The 20,977-nt window shown below is 47.2% G+C and overlaps 1 long non-coding RNA gene and 1 pseudogene across 1 annotated transcript; one reads left to right on the forward strand and one right to left on the reverse strand.

Annotated features, from left to right (window-relative positions):
- Positions 1-1,647: 1,647 nt before the first annotated feature.
- On the forward strand, positions 1,648-5,136 carry LOC125528612 (G-type lectin S-receptor-like serine/threonine-protein kinase LECRK3; annotated as a pseudogene).
- Positions 5,052-6,980, reverse strand: LOC147978479 (uncharacterized). Its single transcript, XR_015618137.1, has 3 exons — positions 6,655-6,980; positions 5,935-6,106; positions 5,052-5,183 (listed from the first exon to the last, which is right to left on the reverse strand). It is a non-coding gene; the product is annotated as an uncharacterized LOC147978479 (long non-coding RNA).
- Positions 6,981-20,977: the final 13,997 nt, after the last annotated feature.

Genomic DNA, 20,977 nt, shown 5'->3' on the forward strand with positions numbered 1-20,977 from the left:
CTCCGTCCCAAAATAAGTGTATTTTGACATTGTACTAAATCAACGACACTTATTTTGGGACGGAGGGAGTATGATCTTCCAGTGTTAATAAGTTTCCAAAATCAAAATCTAACAAGACAAAGTTGGAAAATTCTCAAATTGACATCAATTTTTTAATAGATGATGTTCCGAAGGAAGTTTGAAGGTGCCAGATCATCAGCTTAAAATACAGGACCACTGAGGAATCATCAAAATATGCAGATCATGCCTAGTAAACGGTTTATTCCATAGAGAAAATCAGAAAAAAGATTTGAGGTGCATCACAAAGGTAGTTAATTTCTTTATTGAAGGATATAAGTAGTATATTGACTTCTTGGTGTCTGTGCAGGCATGTAAGTCCAATAAATCCAGATTTTATTTTTAAACGGAGGCAAAAGATTTGCATCATTAATTGAGAAGAGAGAATAGAGTTAAAAATCCCAGAATTTATCCATCCATCAATAAATCCAGAATTTATCACCAAGCGTGACAGTACATTGCCAGTAATAAGAATGGTAATTAATACTGTAGTTAAAAAATGAAATTTAGAAATACTGAAAACCCTTGTTCTAAATCCCTATGCTTCAGAAAGCTCTGAAACAAACGAGCAGAATGATCGGCTTATTAGTCCGCGTGATGATATGAGGTGCTCACCAAGCTAGTCTGAAAACAACATAGTGAGCCTTGCCTTGAGCATGTGGGTTGCTGCAGATAGAATATCTTCACCACTGGCAACCACTGCAATCCACCGAGATCTAAGACAACCAACATTCTTCTTGCTGAAGACACGAGCAAACGGACTGGGGACTTTGCATATCAATAATCTTTCCAGAAAATACAAATAAGAGTATCTAGAAATCAAATAGATCAAGTAGATTTTGAGGTTCCAAAGGCTATTTTACACAGGTGATTGAAATTGCTCTACTTTTGTCTTCTCACACAAATTTGTTCCCAGAGCTGTGTTTCTTTGCAATAGTATCAATAAAACCCCAATATTCCACAATAACACAATAGCAATTGTCATACCATATACACAACTTCCTACAAATTCTACAGCACTCAGAAATATTATGTTGACAGTTCTTTCTTTACGAACCCAGCATAGCTGCAACCATAAATTATTCTTCAGGCAAATCAGTAGACTAGAATTCAGATGGACAGAAAACATTGTAGACAAAAACAGTCAACGATACATAGTAGAAACAGAGATTACCAATAGTTCATGTTGATTTTTTTTTCTTACTGAAAAGGTAAAGCACCTGCCTGTTCTGCAATAAACGAACAGAAAAAAAGGATTGGTCCCGGAAGTCATGCATCGTTAATTACTTAATTACTCAAGTCGCAATCAGATAAGACGTGCCATTTCCTTCAGCAAATTTAAGCCAGAGAAGGATGGTGCAAAAGTGATTACAACATACTAGGTCCATCCTCTGTGTACCAGTCCCTTACAGAGCCTGTTGCTGAGAAGGAAAACAGAGCTTGCGCTGAAACCGAATTTGGCGCTCAAGTTTCTTCTCCCCATGCGGTGCAAGACCGAGCCAATGGACTCCACCTACTGCCGTCGCTCTCTTGCAGATGAAGACTGATTGACAATTCTTGGAAATATCTGCACCTGGGATATTTAAATATGCAAAGAGAGGACTAAATCACGGTTTGAAAAAGTCATCCAACTAAAGGAAGCAAGACCGATAAATCACTGAAGAAGTAAGACAAACGTGTCTGCTCCCAATTTGATAAAGTGAACAGAGAAGATGAAGACATATGGAAGCACTACAAGACCAAGTTGTATATTATGCAATTAGGCGGCACTAAGGCAACAGAGCAACACACGCTGCATGCTCGGCACGAAGCTGTGGCCTGCGGTCATCATGTCGGCGCTGCCCAGCTTTCCACTCCTCCGGCTCGCCAGCTTGATTGCCATGCTGGCGCAACAAGCTCGCTTGCTCCCGGTGGCTGTGGCGCGGACCAATCTGACCGCGGGGGGCACCTTGATGCCACCCGACTACATCACCAGTCCGTCCGGCGACTTTGCCTTTGGCTTCCGCGCCCACGACTCCGATCCGACCAAGTTCCTCCTCGCCACATGGTTCCGCTTCGGTGAAGGCAACTCTTCCCCACAGTCGGTGGTGTGGTTTGCGAAAGCGTCCTCCATGGGCGCCACACCCAACGCCACGGCGCGGTCCGTCCTCAGCGTCCCGGCCGACGGCCAGCTCACGCTCACCGACGGCAGCATAGAGCTGTGGAAGGCCCCGACCCCCAGCATGAAGCGTGGATTCGTCCTCGTGCTAAGAGACTCCGGCAACGTCCAGTTCCTCGGAGATGGTGGCGTGCTCTGGGAGAGCTTTGGGTTCCCGACAGACACGCTCCTGCCGGGGCAATCTTGGAAGGGTTTCTCTTCTCCAAGCGCGCGGACACAGAGTTCACCACCGGTCGGTTCAGCCTGGCTGCCCAAAACGACGGTAACGTCGTCCTCTGCGTCGACCTCTTCACCGGTGACATATTGGAAAATGCATACTGGGATACGCGCACCAACGGCACCAATGGCAACACAACTATCACCTTCGACGAGCGTGGCAACCTCAGCTACACACTCTACGATGGCACCGTCTACAGCTTGATTTCTCCCGTCGCCGCCGGCAGGAACTACTTCCAGTTCGTCAGGATGGACCCCGACGGCATCGTCCGTGCCTACGTCCACCCTAAGAATGGTGATGGCCGCGAGAACACAACATCTTGGACCGTGTCAGGCACGCTCCCCAGTGAAGGGGGCTGCAAGATGAAGACGACCCGGATGCAAGGCATGTGCGGCCCCGGGTCTTATTGCATGGAGACCAAAGAACGGCTCAAGTGCCTATGCCCGAGCGGGTACACTTATATCGACGCGCAGCACAGCGACAGCGGCTGCACGCCAGAGTTGGAGCCGCAGAGCTCTGGCGAGCAGAACAGCCCCGACAAGTTCTCGCTCGTAGAGCTGCCAAACAAACACAACTTGGGAGGTGTCAATATACTACAAGAAGTTCCCGTCAGTCTCGGAGGAGCAATGCCGGGACTACTGCCTCAGTGACTGCTTCTGCGTGGCCGCGCTGATGATCGGTGGGTCTGACTGTGCGGAGTTGGGGGCACTCGCGTACGGACGGCAGGGAAACAACCTGACGACAAAGGCGCTGATCAAGGTGCGGACAAGGAATTCTCAGTTGATCGCGTCGGCGAGAATGAGAAATGTATTGGCCTACAAGGTTGTGGCCATTTGCTTGGGCATTCTTTTCTTGATCACAGTCGGTGGCCTTCTGGCACATCATTACCTCATCAGGAACAGAGATAGCCAGAGGTTGTTGAGCTCGAGCGTACGAGCATTCAGCTGGAAGGAGCTTTACCAGGCCACCAATGGCTTCGAGAAACTGCTGGGCAAAGGGAGCTTCGGGGAGGTCTACAAGGGAACGATAAGATCACCGCAGCCGCATCTCATCGCAGTGAGAGTTATTTACCCCAAACCACCACATTATGGGCCTAATCTGTAATGCGGAGCACTGACGGCGGAATTTGGTCGCGAAAACAGCGAAACTGACAAGTTGGACCCGCATGTCGGGCTGACATGGCGTGCGTATATGGACAATATGCTGACTTGGACAATATGTCCCACCTGTCAATGACTCAAGTATTTGTTTTTTTCTACTTCTTCCTCTTTTTTATAGGCATTTCAACAAACATTTTGTGGGCACCCCGCAGGCCAGAGCGCCGCTGCCATGGAGAAGCGGACTCCTGTTCGTCGGCCTAGGCGCACGGCGGGCTGGGTGCTCCTCGTCGGCCTGGGCGCGCGGCGGGGCTGGGCGCTGCTTGTCGGCCGGCGCGGCGAGGCTGGGCACTGCTCCTCGTCGGCCTGGGCACGCGGCCGCCGGCGCTCCATGGAGAGGCGGACGTGCTAGCTGCTCGCTCTCTCTGGCACGAGAGGAAAATGAATGGCGCCTAAGAGCTGTTTGATGGAATGCCTCAAAGAGAGAGATTTGGGAAGAAGATGACCGTCTAGTCATTGACAGATGGGGTCCGCATCTCATTTGCCACATCAATTGGTCAAAGCATTTAGTCGTCGCCACGTCAGCCCAACATGTGGGCCCAACTTGTCAGTTTCGCTGTTTTCGCAAGCTTATCAGACTATCAGTGCTCCGCGTTACAGATTAGCCCCATTGTTGGTGGTTTTTTGTGCCCTGCCTCAAATGTGGTACCGATCTGTTACCCTAGCCCATAATGTGGTGGTTTTGGATAAATAACTCTCGCAGTGAAGAAGCTCATCGACTCAAACAAGTATAGCGAGCAGGAGTTCACAAATGAGGTACAGTCCATCGGGCAGATCCACCACCGGAACTTGGTCCGTATGATCGGCTACTGCAAAGAAGGCAAGCACCGGATGCTGGTTTCTGAGTTCATGCCTGGCGGATCGCTCCGTAGCGTCCTCTTCAACCCAGAGAGGCGGCCTTCGTGGCGCTGGCGTGCTGAGGCCGCCCTTGCCATCGCCCGGGGGCTTGAGTACCTCCACGATGGCTGCAGCGCACCGATCATCCATTGCGACATTAAGCCTGACAACATCCTGCTGGACGACCGTGGAGTCCCGAGGATCACCGACTTTGGGATCTCCAAGCTGCTGGGGAGCCAGCAGGTGCACACAACAGTGACCCACATCAGGGGCACCAGAGGGTACATCGCGCCCGAGTGGCTCCGCAGGCGGATGTGTACAGCTTCGGCGTCGTGCTGCTGGAGATGATCTGCTGCCGGAGGTGTCAGGAGCCAGTGTCTCATTCTGACCTGCCACAGGGTGAGGAGGATGATGAGACAGTCACGCTGTTTGGTTGGGCAGCACAACTGGTGGCCACGCAGAGGACAGAGCTGATGCTGCACGGCGACGCTGACGTTGACACTGCTGAGGACATGGAGAGGGTGGAGCGGTTCACGCGCGTGGCGCTCTGGTGCGTCGAGCCAAACCCGCTGCTGCGGCCAACCACGCACCAGGTGGTGCAGAATCTAGAGACCAATGATCCGGCTCAGCTTCAGGCACTGCCACACCAACCTCCAGACTGTTATATGGAATCCTCGCCTTTAATTCCTCAGCTCAAGATGGCATGTTAGTGATTCATCAGACTGCGTGTAAGCCCCTCCATCTACCAATACGATACCTGATAAGTTGAATTAATTTTTTCACGGTTAATACTACAAGACAAGATGATCTCCAACAATTCCCGAGTGCAAGTGTGAGTAACACTCCTTCATAATTGTTCTCAGATGTCCAATCTATTCTAGTCAAGTCTGAAAAGTGAAAACCCGACCAGACTAGAGAAAAAGGGTAACCAAGAAATTACTATATTATTTATGTAAAAATGAGCGAATATCCAACCTATTGTAGTCTAGTCTGAGACCACGCCACTCAGAATGTACCGTGCACGGGCTAAATACTCCGGTTCCCATGACCCCACCTCGTGACCGGAACTAACAAATATGAAATCCCTTTCAAAGGTTGATCTCAAGAGATGACAAGTTACCAAAACTCTAAGCTGTAATAGTAGTGTAGCCTGGAAGAACTCAAGAACAGCTACCCCAGGACTCGAGTGCCCTAAAACAAGAACCAAGCTCGAAAAAATTGCTCCCCAGCAAATAGGTGAAATTTGCTTTTTCCTAAGAAAAATGCAACATCCATAGCTTGCATCACAAATGTTACCGCCATTATGTGACATGCGAAAGATAAAAAAAAAAGGTACTGCCATCATGTGACATGTGAAAGATCAAGCATTTGACGGCCATAGAATGGAGTAAAAGCCCAACCATGTGTTCGTAATGAATCTGCTAAATGCCTTCGATGGACCTCAAAATTTCCACCTAATTAAAATGAATTTCAGTGGTTGCCCACAGGATAAAACAAAGACATCTTACTCAATTCAGAAGCTGGTTAGGCAGCTGGTAGTGTGGGTGTTTGTTGGCCCTTCATTTGTTTGCCCTTGTTTCTTTTCTTCCATGTACATTTCTGATGTACATTTTATTTTCTGCTTGTAGACTTGCAATCTTAATTTCAATAAATATAACAGGGGGGTGGGGCTTTGCCCTACTGCACAACTCAAAACAAATGAACTGAATCGCATGAACATAAGGCATAAGATAAATTTATCCCCACGGAAATAGAAAACATTTTGAAAAAATCACAAATTGCGCAGACCATTGCAGTTGTATCAACATCACAAGTAGACAACAATTTGTTTTTTGTATTTTGAGTTTGGACACTGAGTTCTAATACATGAATAACAAGTGGTATATTATATTTCACAAAGTTTCTGAAACTTGTTGAGAAGCAATCATGCACACGGAGTGACATATATTAACACTAAAATTGACCAGATATATGCTAATCAGGCAGCTTAACTGGCAGGATTTTCCCCAATTTTTTTGACAGAGCAGACACACTAAAACAGTAGAGTGGCATTTATCTATGATCAACAGATCCGCAAAGAGAATAACAAATTTCTATATACATTTAACATAATCAATCATTCGAACTTGATTCTAAGGATTTGAGTTCAATCGAAGGTCGCATGACAATTCACAGAGGGGGGGGGGGGGGGGGGGGGGGGGTCGCGGGAGCAGTGACGGGTGCTGAACCTCTCGCTGTCGTCAGCCCGCCTCGTCGTTCCTTGAATCTAGAGGTGCGCTTGGACTTGGCGGCTGCGCACCTTGTTGTGGAAGAGGCGGTCCACCGGCGAGATCGAGACCCTCCGACGGCGGAATCGGGTGCGGCCTGCTCCGTTGAGGACTTGCCACGGGTTGGCAGGAAGCCCTATCCAGATACTGGTGGGAATCGAGCCGGCCGAACGGCGCAGCCCGCCGACGACAGATGCGCTCCCTCTGCGCCGGCGCATGTGTGAGGTTTTTTTTTAGAAAGTGAGCGTGTGTGAGGTAGATGACGAGTTCTTCCACGACGGGCTGGCACTAGTTGGGCCAGTATGGGCCGGGGCAGAGGATCTATCAGGCTTTAGTTGTGGAGAATGTATCTGGTGCACACACACTTGTGATGTCCCAAAGAAAAACTTATGGTGCAACCGATGCACCGAATGCCGTAATACATTTCAAAAAATCAGGACAAAAATGTAGAACATCAACGCGAAATTAATGTATGTTTTCAAAAAAAATATATGAAAAATTGAAACATTTAATGAGATTAAAAAATGACAAATTTAACATCAGTGTGATATTGGACCAAATCTAAAGCTGAACTTACGTTATGTACTATTCAGTGTTAAATTTGCAATTATTTTGAGATATGTTCGAATTTTGTCTTAAAATTTTGTGACAGCCTACATTTATGTTGTGTGAATTTGCTAGAAGAAATTCAAATTTTTGAACAAGTTACAATATGCACCAGTAGCACCACAAATACTGGTGCACCAGATATTCTCCCTTTAGTTGTGCACGGAGTATCCAAGTACGATGAAAAAATAGCATAAAAATAAGGTACGGCAAAAAAAACATGAGCGCACTTAATTGTGCTTTTTCAAGAGTGCGTTTTTTAACTCAAAAGAAGTGAACTTGATTTTCTTGTTTTTTAAAACTTAAATAGTCTTTTTTCTATTTTCTCCAAAGAAGATTTACATATCTTGCTTGTTCCCCTAAAAATACTTAAATTTCTTGTTTTTTTACTTTTTCTCAAAAAAGAAACATAAATTTCTATTATTGATCATCGTAATAATTTTTCTCTTTTCGATGATCTTCTTACATATCTTGCTTTTTTCGCTATTATTGATGATCATAAAAAAAGCAAGATATGTAACAAATCATCATAATAAAATACTTGAAAAGACAGTACTGTCTTTTGTTCTCTGTTTTCTTGAAAATGACTCAGATCTATTATAAAAATTGTCAAAAGTACAAAAACATTTAAATATAATAAAAAATACATCAAAGCCCTTGGACCATGGAACGACCATTGCTGACAGAATGAGCCAATGACATGTCGCCGCTTCCGTATTGAAGTCAGACTCGCCTAGTTGATGACAGTCGGGACTTTGTGCAGGTTCCCCTATGGATTGTCACCCCAGAACCATATTTTTCATTGTTGAACCTTTGAATCGATCTGAAAAACCTCACACAAAAATCTTGCCCTTGTGTGCGCATGGCGGGGAATCCTAACCTCGCCGCCCCAGAGCCAAAAGGGATCCATGTCGTGGTTACGTCAACTTTGTCACGACAGACAAACTTAAGGAGGATCGATACTCGAAAGACTGAATCGGAGAACTAAAAGCCTAGCATATCTACTAGTCGAAGTCTAGACATCAGGATTTCCCTCCCCGCCACAGATTGTCGGATCGGTCGTCAAAGGGAAGGCCAATCCATGGACTCGTCGGTGATGATTGAGAGGAGGGAGCCTTGACCCTAGTAGCCTTGCGAAGGCGAAAGAAAGAGTCGTAGCAGCCAATGCCCCCTTTTTCTTTTCTAATTTGTACTACCCGTGTGCAGTGAGTGCGTGCGCCCCCTGCATAGCTAGGCTACGTACGTTTAGCTTGGCTCATTTGGACTTAGCAAAACACACGCAAACGTTTGTTGTGTGGTTGCTACCAAAAGCTAGAAACTAAAATCTTGTACCAAAGACCAATCCTTGGTTGGCTAGGTTAGGATAGTTTTTGCTATAGATACAAATGCACAATACATTATGCCTGCGACCAGACTTGGTCACACAAACACAACACACAAGGGAGGTGACAAAACCAAAGGTCCCGGCGAGGGCGGCATAGCCCCCGTGCATATCCTATTATCCTCTGGCTACCCTATAAATATCATCCATGTCACGAGATGCATAAGGCAGCAGTGCATGCGCCATTCTTGTGCTTTCACCTAGCTAGTACGTACGGTACGTTTTGCAATCTTGCTCTCACGGCGGCGTTTTTCGATTTTGTGTTCATCTCATTGGCCCTTCGTAGCCGAACACATTTGTGCTGCGGATTGATCTTGGAATTAGGTCTGAAGGAAGCAAAGGAGGAGAAAGGAAAAGCAGAAGATGAGCACCGCCAAGACGTCGTGGCCGGAGGTGGTGGGCTGGCCGGCGGCGCAGGCCGTGACTCAGGTCAACACCGACAGACCTGACGTCGCGATCGAGGTGCTCCCGTCTAGCACCAGCGTGTCCCCGGGGTTCAGTAGCACGCGTGTTCGCGTCTTCTTTGATGGGACTGGCAGCGTTGCGGCCACTCCACAGGTCGGTTAGGCCCGTGCCGCCGCCTTGCTGGGGACAATCCTCTTTCCGAAAAAAAAGAAGCGGAAGACGCATTTGATTTTATCAATGTACTCTACTACTATTAAGAATGGAGACCTTGGCTACTTCGAGTTCGAGGTTTTTTTTTGGCATGGTTGGCTACTTCGAGGTTGGGTATGTACTCTTTATAGTTTTTTAGAAAGGGATGTACTCTTTACGGTTGTATTGTCTTTATGTGATGTTTTGAGATAATAAAATATCTTTTATACAAGAAATGAAATGAGGACCATTGTGGACGGAGCTGGCATATTGTAATTGTATAATGGGCTTGGACTTGAGTAAACACAACAAATGTTGGTAATTCAACGAAAAAATATAGCCTGGTACTGTTTATCACATGGTTTGGCAATATAGGTTTAGAATGGGTGATTCCGCGCCAGTGCCCTTTTTTATCCCGTCTTCATGCTTAATTACTTTGGCACCAAAATAATGCGAGGCCAGTGGAGGAAAAATTGAAATGATATTATACCCCAGGCTTGATAGGTTTGGTTACAGCTGTCCACAGCATATGCAATTACTACGACTATGACTCAATTTACGGTTGTTGAGATGTGATGTGATGTGATGTGCTTATTTTACAGTATGTTGTAGAAATAGCTACGAAACTAGACATAAGTTGGCTAAAAACCGTGAAATGGACAAAGACTGGTTGGATAAATTTGATCATCATAATCTTACATGATGTCAAAGGCAGACAAAGGATGAGAGATTTGCATGCTTCTCCAAGCCATTGTTGGTCGATCGGTCTACCAATTAAAGCTATTTGTTTGTTATGATAGGGCCATGTCTCACTTGATTTTCTTTTAGTTTTTTTGATAAAACAATGAGGAGGTGCGGCGCCGGCGGGTGCTGCTGACGCCGGAGCAGCGCCGCGAGGCCACCTACGCAACCGACTCGCCCAACTGGACGAGGTGGTTCGCCTTCGAGCACGAGGAGGCGAGGCGACGTGGCGTGCGCGAGGTCGACTGGAGGTCACCACCACCAGCGCTCGTCGTCTGCGAGGAGGACCAGGTGGCGGAGGAGGCCTATCAGGCGGCACTTGCGGCCGTCTTTCGGGAGAGCGAGGAGGGCGAGCGGCGCAGGGCGGAGGCGGAAGAGGAGGCTCGGTACTAGGCGGCAATGGCGCAGGCCCTTGCCCTCTCCGCGGTGGGCGACAGCGTGGTGCCGCCGATGGCCCCGCCGTCCCCCATCAAGCCGGAGCCGGAGCCGTCCCCCATCGAGCGCTACTCCTGGACGGGAGTAGTGCGCGAGTGGGTACGCGTGCCGCCGGTCTGGATGGGAGCGACGCCGGCGCAGGAGCAGGCGTACCTCGAGCACTGGCGCAAGATCAGGGTGGCCGAGGAGCGCCGCGACGGCGAGTACCTCGAGATGCTCGAGCGCGAGGCCGAGGAGGAGGCGCGCCAGGCCGGGGCTGCACAGGCGGCCGCACAACCCCCCGCGCCGGCACTGCCTGCGCCGGCACTGCCCAACATGACGGCCCTCTGGAACACGGCGTTCGCCTGGGCCGGGCCGGCGCCGACGCTCATCGATCTCACGGATCCCGAGGACGACGATGAGGACGCCTAGGGCAGCGCACCGCTTCATAGTTTAGGCTGTTTTTATTTTTTTAAATGCAAATGTGGACGTGTGGACTCTGGCCGGCCTTCGTGGCCAGATTTAATATTTAATTAATGTTGTTTCTCTTTTTTAATATGCATGCGTTTATTTTTTTTGTGTCGTCAAAAATAAGTTTAGGCCAGCGTTGGGCGCACGTGCCGACCTAAATGCGGAAGCAAACATCTGTGTCTATCTGGCCGACCCAGGACAAAAAATGGATGAAGTCACCATTCGTTTGAGTCGACCTGTTGGAGTTGCTGTTAAGGGCGTGTTTGGTTCATGTCCAGACCTTGATGCCTGGTAAAATTTGTTGCCTGGTGTTGGCCTGAGAAAAAGAAGATTTTTGCCTGGCCAGGCATGTGTGTGTAATGTTTGATGAGAACCTGGCCCGGGAGAAACACTTAAAGAATAAAAAATATGAGTTGAAAGGCTGATTTGACAGAAAGTGCAGCACGCATGTGCTAAAGAGTGCCAAATCACATCCGATTCCAGGCGTCTTTCCCGTTTGCCTGGACCAGGCTAAGCATTCTACCTGGGGGCTAGCCAGGCTAATCAAGCTGCGACGAGCTCCAGGCCAGGCATGTGTCCGTGAATTCAGGCAGCCAACCAAACAGACATATATCAGACAAGTTGCAGGCCAGGCATATATGCCCCAGGGTTGCATATAAACACGCTCTAAGTTTCTTACTATCGATTGTAATCCAGTATGTCTTCTGTTTTCTAATTTGAACTACATGTGTGCACTGAGTACGTTTGGGTTTAGCTAAGCACAAGCAGGCATCTCTAGCTCCAAAGCACACCACGCTTGTTGCAGTCGAGAGCGAGTCATTTTGGCTGCCTGACTTGGGCAAGGATATAGGTGCAGCTATCGGCTAAATTGCCACCAAAAGATACTAGAGAACATTTCCTATACCAACGACCAATCCTTGCTCAGCTAAGTTAGGAACTCAGGTTAGCTTCTGCTATAGATCCAAACACACAAGGGGCACCTTGATAACATTTTTCGAAAAATACATGTGGCCTGCAAGCAGACTTGGTCACAGCACACAAGGGGGTGACAAAACCAAGGTCCCGGCAAGGGCGGCATATCCCCGGTGCATATCCTTATAGCTGCATGCCCTATAAATATCATCCAGATCATGAGATGCATAGAGCAGCAGCGCATACAGCATTCTTGCAGTTTCACCTACCTAGTACGGTACGCACTGCTTCGCATCCCCCTCTTGCAGTCTTGTTCTCATGCAACGTATTTCGATCCGGTCTCCATCTAACCCTTGGTCACTGAACACATTTGTGCTGCAGATTGATCTTGGGATAGCAGGTTTGAAGGAAGCAACAAAGAAGAAGAAGAAGTAGAAGATGAGCACCACCAAGACGTCGTGGCCGGAGGTGGTGGGCTGGCCGGCGGCGCAGGCCGTGACTCAGGTCAACACCGACAGGCCTGACGTCGCGATCGAGGTGCTCCCGTCTGGCACCAGCGTGTCCCCGGGGTTCAGTAGCGAGCGTGTCCGCGTCTTCTTCGATGGGACTGGCAGCGTCGCGGCCACTCCACAGGTTGGTTAGGCCGGCGGCGCCATCTTGCCAGGTCGACATTACCCGTCACTGAAATAGCTAGAGGAGCTTGATGCTATTTTGATTATCTAGAAGCGGAAGACACATTTGATTTATCAATGTACCCGTTATGATTGGAGCCCTTAGCTATTTTGAGATTGGGCATGTCTTATGGTTGTATCGTCTTTATGTGATGTTTTGAGTTAATAAAATACCTTTTATAAAAGAAATGAAATGAGGACCTTTGTGGACGGAGTGGACATATTGTAATTGTAATGGGCTTGGGCTTGAGCTAGTAAACACAACAAATGTTGGTAATTCAACACAAAATTATAGCCTGGTACTGTTTATCACATGGTTCACAATATAGGTTCATATGGGTGAATCCAGTGCCCGGTTTTCGTATTAGCCCAGCTACATGCTTAGTTACTTCAGTACCAAAATAATGTAGGTTTAGTGGAGTAAAAATTGAAATGATATTGTACCCATTCACTTGACAGTTGTTGAGATGTGTTGTGTTGTAGTTACTACGACTCAATTTACAGTTGTTGAGATGTGATGTGATGTGCTTATTTTACAGTATGTCGTTGCAGGAAATAGCTACAAAACTAGAGATAAGTTCGCTAAAACTGTAAAATGGACAAAAAATTGTTGCATAAATTGGATTATCATAATCTTTCATAATGTAAAGAGAAAAATATACTTTTCGTCCCTCAACTCTTCGCTGAGTTTACTTTTCGTCCCTCAACTCTAAAACCGGACAGAGTGCACCCCGAACTCTCGAAACCGGTTATTTTTCGTCCCTGCGACTGAGTCAACCCGGTTTTGACCACGTGTGAACAGTACACCAGATGAACAGTAAATTCGAAAAATAGAGCAAAAAGAATAAAAAAAATCTGAAATGTTATGACATCGAAGATACTCAGGTGTGCCATGTGCGTGCAAATTTTCATCATGTTTGGAAGTTCGAGGAGCTCGCAGCAAAAATAAAAAATTAATCTACTCTGAAGTGAACAGTAAAATCAAAAAAATAGCAAAGAAATCTGAAATTTTTTGGTATCAAAGATGCTCGGGTGTGCAAGGTGCGTACATATTTTCGTGGTCAAATGACAACCGAGAAGGTCATGCCAATAAAAACAAAATAGCGTACGTGTGCGTGCCGCTTCGGGTGGTTTCCAAACCCTCGGATCTTATTTTATCACGAAAATTTGCACGCACCTTGACCACCCAAGCATCTTCGATGGCAAAAAATTTCAAATTTTTTTGACTTGTTTTCTAATTTTTTTTGAATGTACTGTTCACTTCAGAGTAGATTTAATTTTTCTTTTTTTGCTGCAAGCTCCTCGAACTTCCAAACATGTCAAAAATTTGCACACACGTGGCTAACTGAGTATCTTTGATGTCATAAATTTTCAGATTTTTTTGCTATTTTTTTTGAATTTACTGTTCATCATGTGTACTGTTCACGTGTGGTCAAAACCGGGTTGACTCAGTCGCAGGGACGAAAAATGACCGGTTTCGAGAGTTCGAGGTGCACTCTGTCTGGTTTTAGAGTTGAGGGACGAAAAATAAACTTAGCGAAGAATTGAGGGACGAAAAGTATACTTTTCTCTAATGTAAACAAAGACTAAAGACGAGGGATTAATTTGCATGCTTCTCCAAGACGTTATTGTGTCGGTCCACCAATCAACGATATTGGTATGTGTTGCAATAAGTGTATATCTCTCTTGATATTCTTTTAGGTTTTTATAAAACAGTTGATTACAACATAACATAGGAACTAAAGTTGAACCTACATATAAGTTCACATATATAGTTTACTTTCAATTTTACTGGTACTGCTACACTTTCTTAACAAATATAAAATGTTACCAAATAAAATGTTGTTTTGCTCAAAAGACATATTGTAAGGGATACATATTGCAATCTAATAGATATTGCTTTGTAAATAACTTAGTTTATGAGTTTGGTTAGTAGAAAAAGATGCTTAAGTCTAAGAGAATAAATTTAACATGGCTGAAACATAACATAAAACGAATGCTTTACACGTATACATGTGTCATACGCAGAGGGACCATCGCTCAACACTGGAAACGCTCAGGATGGCCTCTAGCTTAGCCATTTTTATTCTCTTATGTATAAGTAGATGATTTTTGTTGACGTAAAACATAGGAATATACATTTGGGGGGCATAAAGGTGCGCTTAAACAAGTACGGCACCACACATATAAACACAATGTCTACAAAGACTGGCAGGCTAACGAAGTGTTCTTTTCCCTAGGCCCTACCGATGGCTAGGTTACACCTTCCCTCCAAGCAACATCAGCGAGACTGTGGATTCGCCTGCCCTCCGACTACCGCTCCGGTGGCCGGCGGCGGGGAGAAGAATTCCGGTGCCTTGGCCCTGGCTAGTAGTTTAGGTTAGGGTTTTAGTCCTCGCAGGGGCGGCATTCAGACGGATGGCACCACTTCTTCTTTAAGTTGGTCTTTTGGGCTCCGATCCTCCTTGAGTTTGTCTGTCTAAAGTCTAAACTGAACCGACAGAGCTCTGGAGTATATTACTGATCGTCTCTTTAGGGTGATGAGGTTAGGGTTTCTCGTCGTGCATGTGCGACGGCGAGATCCGTTGTGAGGCACTTCGGTTCGACTGAAGGGTTCAATGACGATGACTACGACTCCAACGCGCTGGTCCTTAAGGACACATGCACAAAGACTTCCCGACTGTTATCGGCAAGGCCGGGCCGGCTCCAGTAGGGGAGCGCCACCGACAGTGGTGTGTTGGTGGCTCGTTTTGACGACGGCAGTGGTCGTTTAGTGGTCCAGAGACCTCAATGTAATCTTTATTATGTTTGGGGTGCTTTATACTTCTAGTGAACTTTTTTAATAAACCTAGATGCATTTTCACAAAAAAAAATAAAGGTATGCTTAGATTTCTTATTGTCGATCGTAATCCAGTATGTCTTTCGTTTTTCTAATTTGAACTACATGTGTGCACCGAGTACGTTTGGCTTTGCTCATTTGGGCTTAGCTAAACACAAGCCGGCGTCTCTAGCTCCAAAGCACACCACGCTCGTTGCCGTCCAGAGCGAGTCATTTTGGCTGCCTGACTTGGGCAAGCATATATGTGCAATATCAGCTAGATTGCCACCAAAAACTAGAGAACATTTCCTTGTACCAAAGACCAATCCTTGCTCAGCTAAGTTAGGAACTCAGGTTAGCTTCTGCTATAGATCCAAACACACAAGGGGCACCTTGATAACATTTTTCGAACAATACATGCGGCCTGCGAGCAGACTTGGTCACAGCACACAAGGGGTGACAAAACCAAGGTCCCGGCAACGACGGCATATGCCCGTTCCATATCCTCTGGCTGCCCTATAAATATCATCCGTACCCATGAGATGCATACACCGGATAAAACACAAGTCAAGAAGCAAAGAAGGAGAAAGAGAAGGTAGAAGATGAGCACCGCCAAGACGTCGTGGCCGGAGGTGGTGGGCTGGCCAGCGGCGCAGGCTGTGACTCAGATCAACACCGACAGGCCTCACGTCGCGATTGAGGTGCTCCCGTCCGGCACCAGTGTGGCCCCGGGGTTCAGCAGCGAGCGAGTCCGCGTCTTCTTCGACGGGACTGGCAGCGTCACGGCCACTCCAACGGTTGGTTAGGCCGGTGCCGCCATCTTGCGAGGTCGACGTTACCGGTTGACAGATCGTGAAAGAGTCTTTTCATGTTATTTTGATTATTTAAAAGTGGAAGACGCGTTTGATTTCATTAATGTACTCATTATGATTGTAGCCCTTACCTACTTAGAGGCCGTGCTGGTGTGTACTCTTCGCGATTGTATGGTCTTGATGTAATTTTTGAGTTCATAATATACCTTTATATCAAAGAAAAGAAATTAATGAGTGAAGATCTTTATGGACAAAGATGTCATAGTTGTAATTGTAATGGGCTCCAATGAACCCTACAGACGTTGGTAATTCTGCACAAAATTATAGCCTGGTACTATTTATCACATGGTTTGACCATATTGGTTTATATGGGTGAATCCAATACCCAGATTTCCTGCCTTAGCCTGGCTTCAAGCTTAAGTACTTCAGCACTAAAATGATGTGAGTTTACTGGAGGAAAAATTAAAATGATGTTGTTCCCAGTCGCTTGACAGGTTTACTCACAGCTTTCCAGAGCATAACAAAGGCTCAATTTACAGTTGCTGTTGGATTATTAATATTATAATGTTGTTTTCCACATTGTAAGGGATAGATATTGCTTTGTATGTAACAGAATTTATGAGTTTAGTTAGTAAAAAAATGTGCTTAAGTTGTATTTAAAGAAAAAAAATGTAATGTGTTACTGCTTTTCTACAACTAATTTGCGTAATTGAAACTTCACAGAAAACTTACCGCCATGCATAATCAGAAGTATCACCTTCATTATCATTTCATGGTGCATTTGAAATTCACACTGGTCAAACTGTTAACAACAATCCTCGTTGCGTTAACCCCTGACTGGACAAGTTCGTTGTTCGACAAGTTTTTGTGCAATATTGCATAAATAATAATTTCTTATTATGATGAGCTTTTCATGCAGGTTACACGTGCAAAGAGAAGTTTTGATGTAAAGGTAAAATACAATTGCATGGCACATGCACGTACATACTTGTACATGCACATCATGGTGCAACTACTACGTGTGCATGCACACACATGGCCTGACCACTTTCTTTTTTTAGTCTAGACATAGCTAGCTTAGATACATATACGCATTTATGTATTTACGTATTTGAATACCGGCAAGCTCACATTACATATCCGAATACCCGTTCGTATGCATACCGTAGGTATTTGAGTATCTTCAACGGGCCGGCAAGTGCGTACATATATGTACGGGAGTACATGAAATACCTAACTAGGTAAATATATGCATGTACGTGTATCTTTGTTTTGCTTTTTGAATTGAACAGGTACATGAAATGTGCAATGTGTTAGCGGGGTGCAATCTACAAACACGTACAGTACAAAGCTGTCTATTTGCATCATTTACTTGGCAAGTAAATATTCAGGTGCATACGTATAATCAGCAAGCAAGAAAAGGAAATATGGAAATAACTGCAACCGACGATCGAGAACCGCCTAGATGGTCACGGGGCACATAAACAAGGTATACATACAGATTTTCTTTCCTTTACTTTGTGCAGGTTTGTGCGTCAAGAAAAACAATAGAAGGAAACCCAAGCGCCGGGCTGCGTGTTAAACATCGGTCCAACCCTAGCCATCCATCCTATAAATAGTTGACCGGGGGGCGGAACGCACGAGCGAACACAACTCACGCACAGCTTGCGAGGGAGACAGAAGGCATGCATCAAGAAGGGCACCTCACGTAGGCAGCGTCCAGGAGATCGGAGGGCGCGCCCGTGCGGCGGCGTGTGCGCCAAGGGGAAACAGCGACGGCACCCTCACACGGAACCAAAGCAGCGGCGAGCAGATGAACGCGCCCACTGAAGGATTTCCGGCAGCGTAATAATCTGTTCTCTTTTTTTTTCTATATGTTATTATTGCAGGATGGCCCGAGGACGTATGCATGCATGGTTCGTGCTGTACGTATGCACCACTATCGTCTTGCCGGGGAGGCAGAACACATCCAGGCAGAGAAGAGGAGGCACAAGAGAAGAAGAAGGTTACTACGTACGGGAGAAGGAGACGCACCCGTGGTGGCGGCGTCCAGAGAACTCAGCCAGCCTGAAGGCGCGGCGGACCGCGCTTGTAATTGAGGAGACCAAGACGGGATGTACAATTAGGAGAACGCGCCCGTGACAATAATCCTTCTTTTTCTATGTGTTCTCAGCTATTTTGCAGAGGGTCCGAGCAGTGGCAGGAGGTGATGGCGCGCGCGACACGTGCGCCCTAGGCGGGAGAAGGGCAAAGGCTTCACGCAGCAAACATACCCAGCAGAGCGACGGCGTGCAAGTCCAACACACGCCTAAGAGGGAGATGCGCCCGTGGAGGACACGCCCATGGTGAAGGCGCGTGCGCCAAGGAAGAGCGCGGTGGCGCCCTCGTACACATGCCCTCGACGAATACACCGGTGGCGATGAAGATGGAGCGTTAGCACACCCTTTTCTCTCTCTATGGTACAATGTGGCGGCGGAGAACACATCCAACGATGATGGCAGTGGACGACACGACGCTCGTCTTCTACCAAGTGCGACGGAGGCGGTGGATGGCACGCCCAGCGAAGATGACTCGGGAGCAGCCAGAGCTCGCCAACAACATAGTCCAGCCTCTAGCTCCTTTGGAGGTCTACCATGTCAGCGCACAGGACCACGACGGACAGGTCCATGGTGAACAGGTTCATGGCGAATGGGACGCCGGCGTACAGGTTTTACACCATACTTCCAGGAGGAGACGGCGTGGCGGAGCCGGAGCTCGCAACGACGTAGCCCGAGTCAAGTCCATGGCGAACAGGTCTCTCCGGTGCACAAGTCCTTGGCGTCCCGATCGCGGCGAATAGGTCGGTGGTCTTGCTTACCGAAGGAGACGACATGGAGGAACCGGAGCTCACGACGGTGTAGCCCGAGTCAAGTCCATGGCGAACAGGTCTCTCCGGTGCAAAGGTGCATGGTGTGCCGATCACGGTGCATAGGTCGGGTATCTTGCTTCCCGGAGGAGATGACATGGCGGAACCGGAGCTCGCGACGACATAGCCCGAGTCAAGTCAATGGCGAACGGGTCTCTCCGGTGCAAGGGTCCATGGCTTTCTGATCACGATGTAGCCCGAGACCGGTCCCACCTTTGAAGGCGCACCCACCATGGCGAACAGGTCCTTGGCGTACAGGTCTTGGCGTGATACTTGTCTCGCCAAACCACCGAATACGGCGTTTAACCGAGAAGAGGCAGCGACCATGGCGGACAGGTCCTCGGCGTATAGGTCTCGGTGCACAGCTCCATGGCATCCCCGGTGTATAGGTCACCCTTTGATGTAGCACCTGCCAAGGCGACGCGACCTCTACGACGCCACCGTTCGTCAACCCTGTGAGCCGGCACCCTTGTCCTAGCAGAACAATCAAGACGGCGTCCAGCTGATACAAGGCGACGTAACCACTACGATCATCTATATCCAAGAGTTCGCCCGGAAGTGCCCCCTGATAAAACTAACTGCCATAGACTTGGCGTCCAATCAAGTGAGGCGCACCCATCTCGGCGGATAGGCCATTGGCACACAGGTCCATGGTGTCGCCGGCGTACAGGTTACCCTTTGATGTAGCACCAGCCCATGGCGACGCAGACTCTACAACATCACCTTTCCACGGCCCTGTGAGGCAGTGCCCATTGTCTGGACGGACCGCCGAATACTCGGTGTCTAGCCGAGACGAGGTGCCAACCACACCGGCCATGCCGATGTCAGCATGCGATGATTTTACACCGACGCCGGTCTCCTAAACAACTTACTCCCGCGAGGCATACCCCTTGCATACCCCGACGAGTCCGCTAGGTCATCTAGAAGTCCGAGCCGAGTACACTAGTGCAGAACAGGGCAATAGCACCGGTTCGTAAGGCCCTTTAGTGCCGGTTTCGGAACCGGCACTAACATTTCGGCACTAAAGGCCCCCCGTTTAGTACCGGTTCAGCACGAACCGGTGCTAAAGGACAACCACGTGGCACGAGCCAGCTTCGGGGGCCGGGAGCCCTTTAGTACCGGTTGGTGGGATTTTTGGTTTTATGATTTCTTTTTCATTTAATTTTGTGTTTTCCATTTTAATTCTTTTTCGTTTGCTGGTATTTTACGGTACTACACATTGTACACGTTATGCATATATATATATATAAATAGAATTTCTAGTAGAACCAATCATATATATATATCATCAATGTCTCACAAACCACCATATTAATTTACACATACACACATGTATAGCTATATACAATTTCTCCTACATATGCATGTTGCCTTCGGAGCCAGTGGCATTAGCCTAATTGGTGCCTTCGGAGCACGATGACAATTGAAAGTGGTTCATGACATGTTCGATGGGGGCGGTAGCGGGTAATAGTATTCTCCCTTCGGATTTATGACCTGGTCGAGCAAAAATCCCGCTATTTCCTCTTGAAGTGCTTCTACGTGCTCCGTTTCTAGGAGCTTGTCCCGCACCTCTTTGAACTGTTAAGAAGGAGATCAATATGCATGTGTATTAGTTGTGTGACTAGATATCGATAATGGTGTAAAAATTGTGAATAGTGTTCTGACAAGCGTACCCATTCCTGTCTTTGAGATCTGCTCCTTTCGGACGCCATCATGCGAATGTTCTCGCAAACGCAGTATGCACACAGATTAGTCCCCTGCGCCTGCTTCAGGGCCTTTATTACGAGAATGGAATTTAATTTGATCAGATAATAATTAATCAAGCATGATAATTAAAGAGATGGCAGCTAGCTAGCTAGCTAGTACTACTTAATTACTTACCTTGGATCGAAACCATTTCAGCTGTGGTTTCCATTCGCCTTCCGTGACGCTGATTAACCTTGCCCAAGCCCTGCCCGC

Source organism: Triticum urartu, chromosome 3A (assembly GCF_056163025.1).
Source record: "Triticum urartu cultivar PI428250 chromosome 3A, HENAU_Tu73, whole genome shotgun sequence".
Classification (NCBI taxonomy): Eukaryota; Viridiplantae; Streptophyta; class Magnoliopsida; order Poales; family Poaceae; genus Triticum; species Triticum urartu.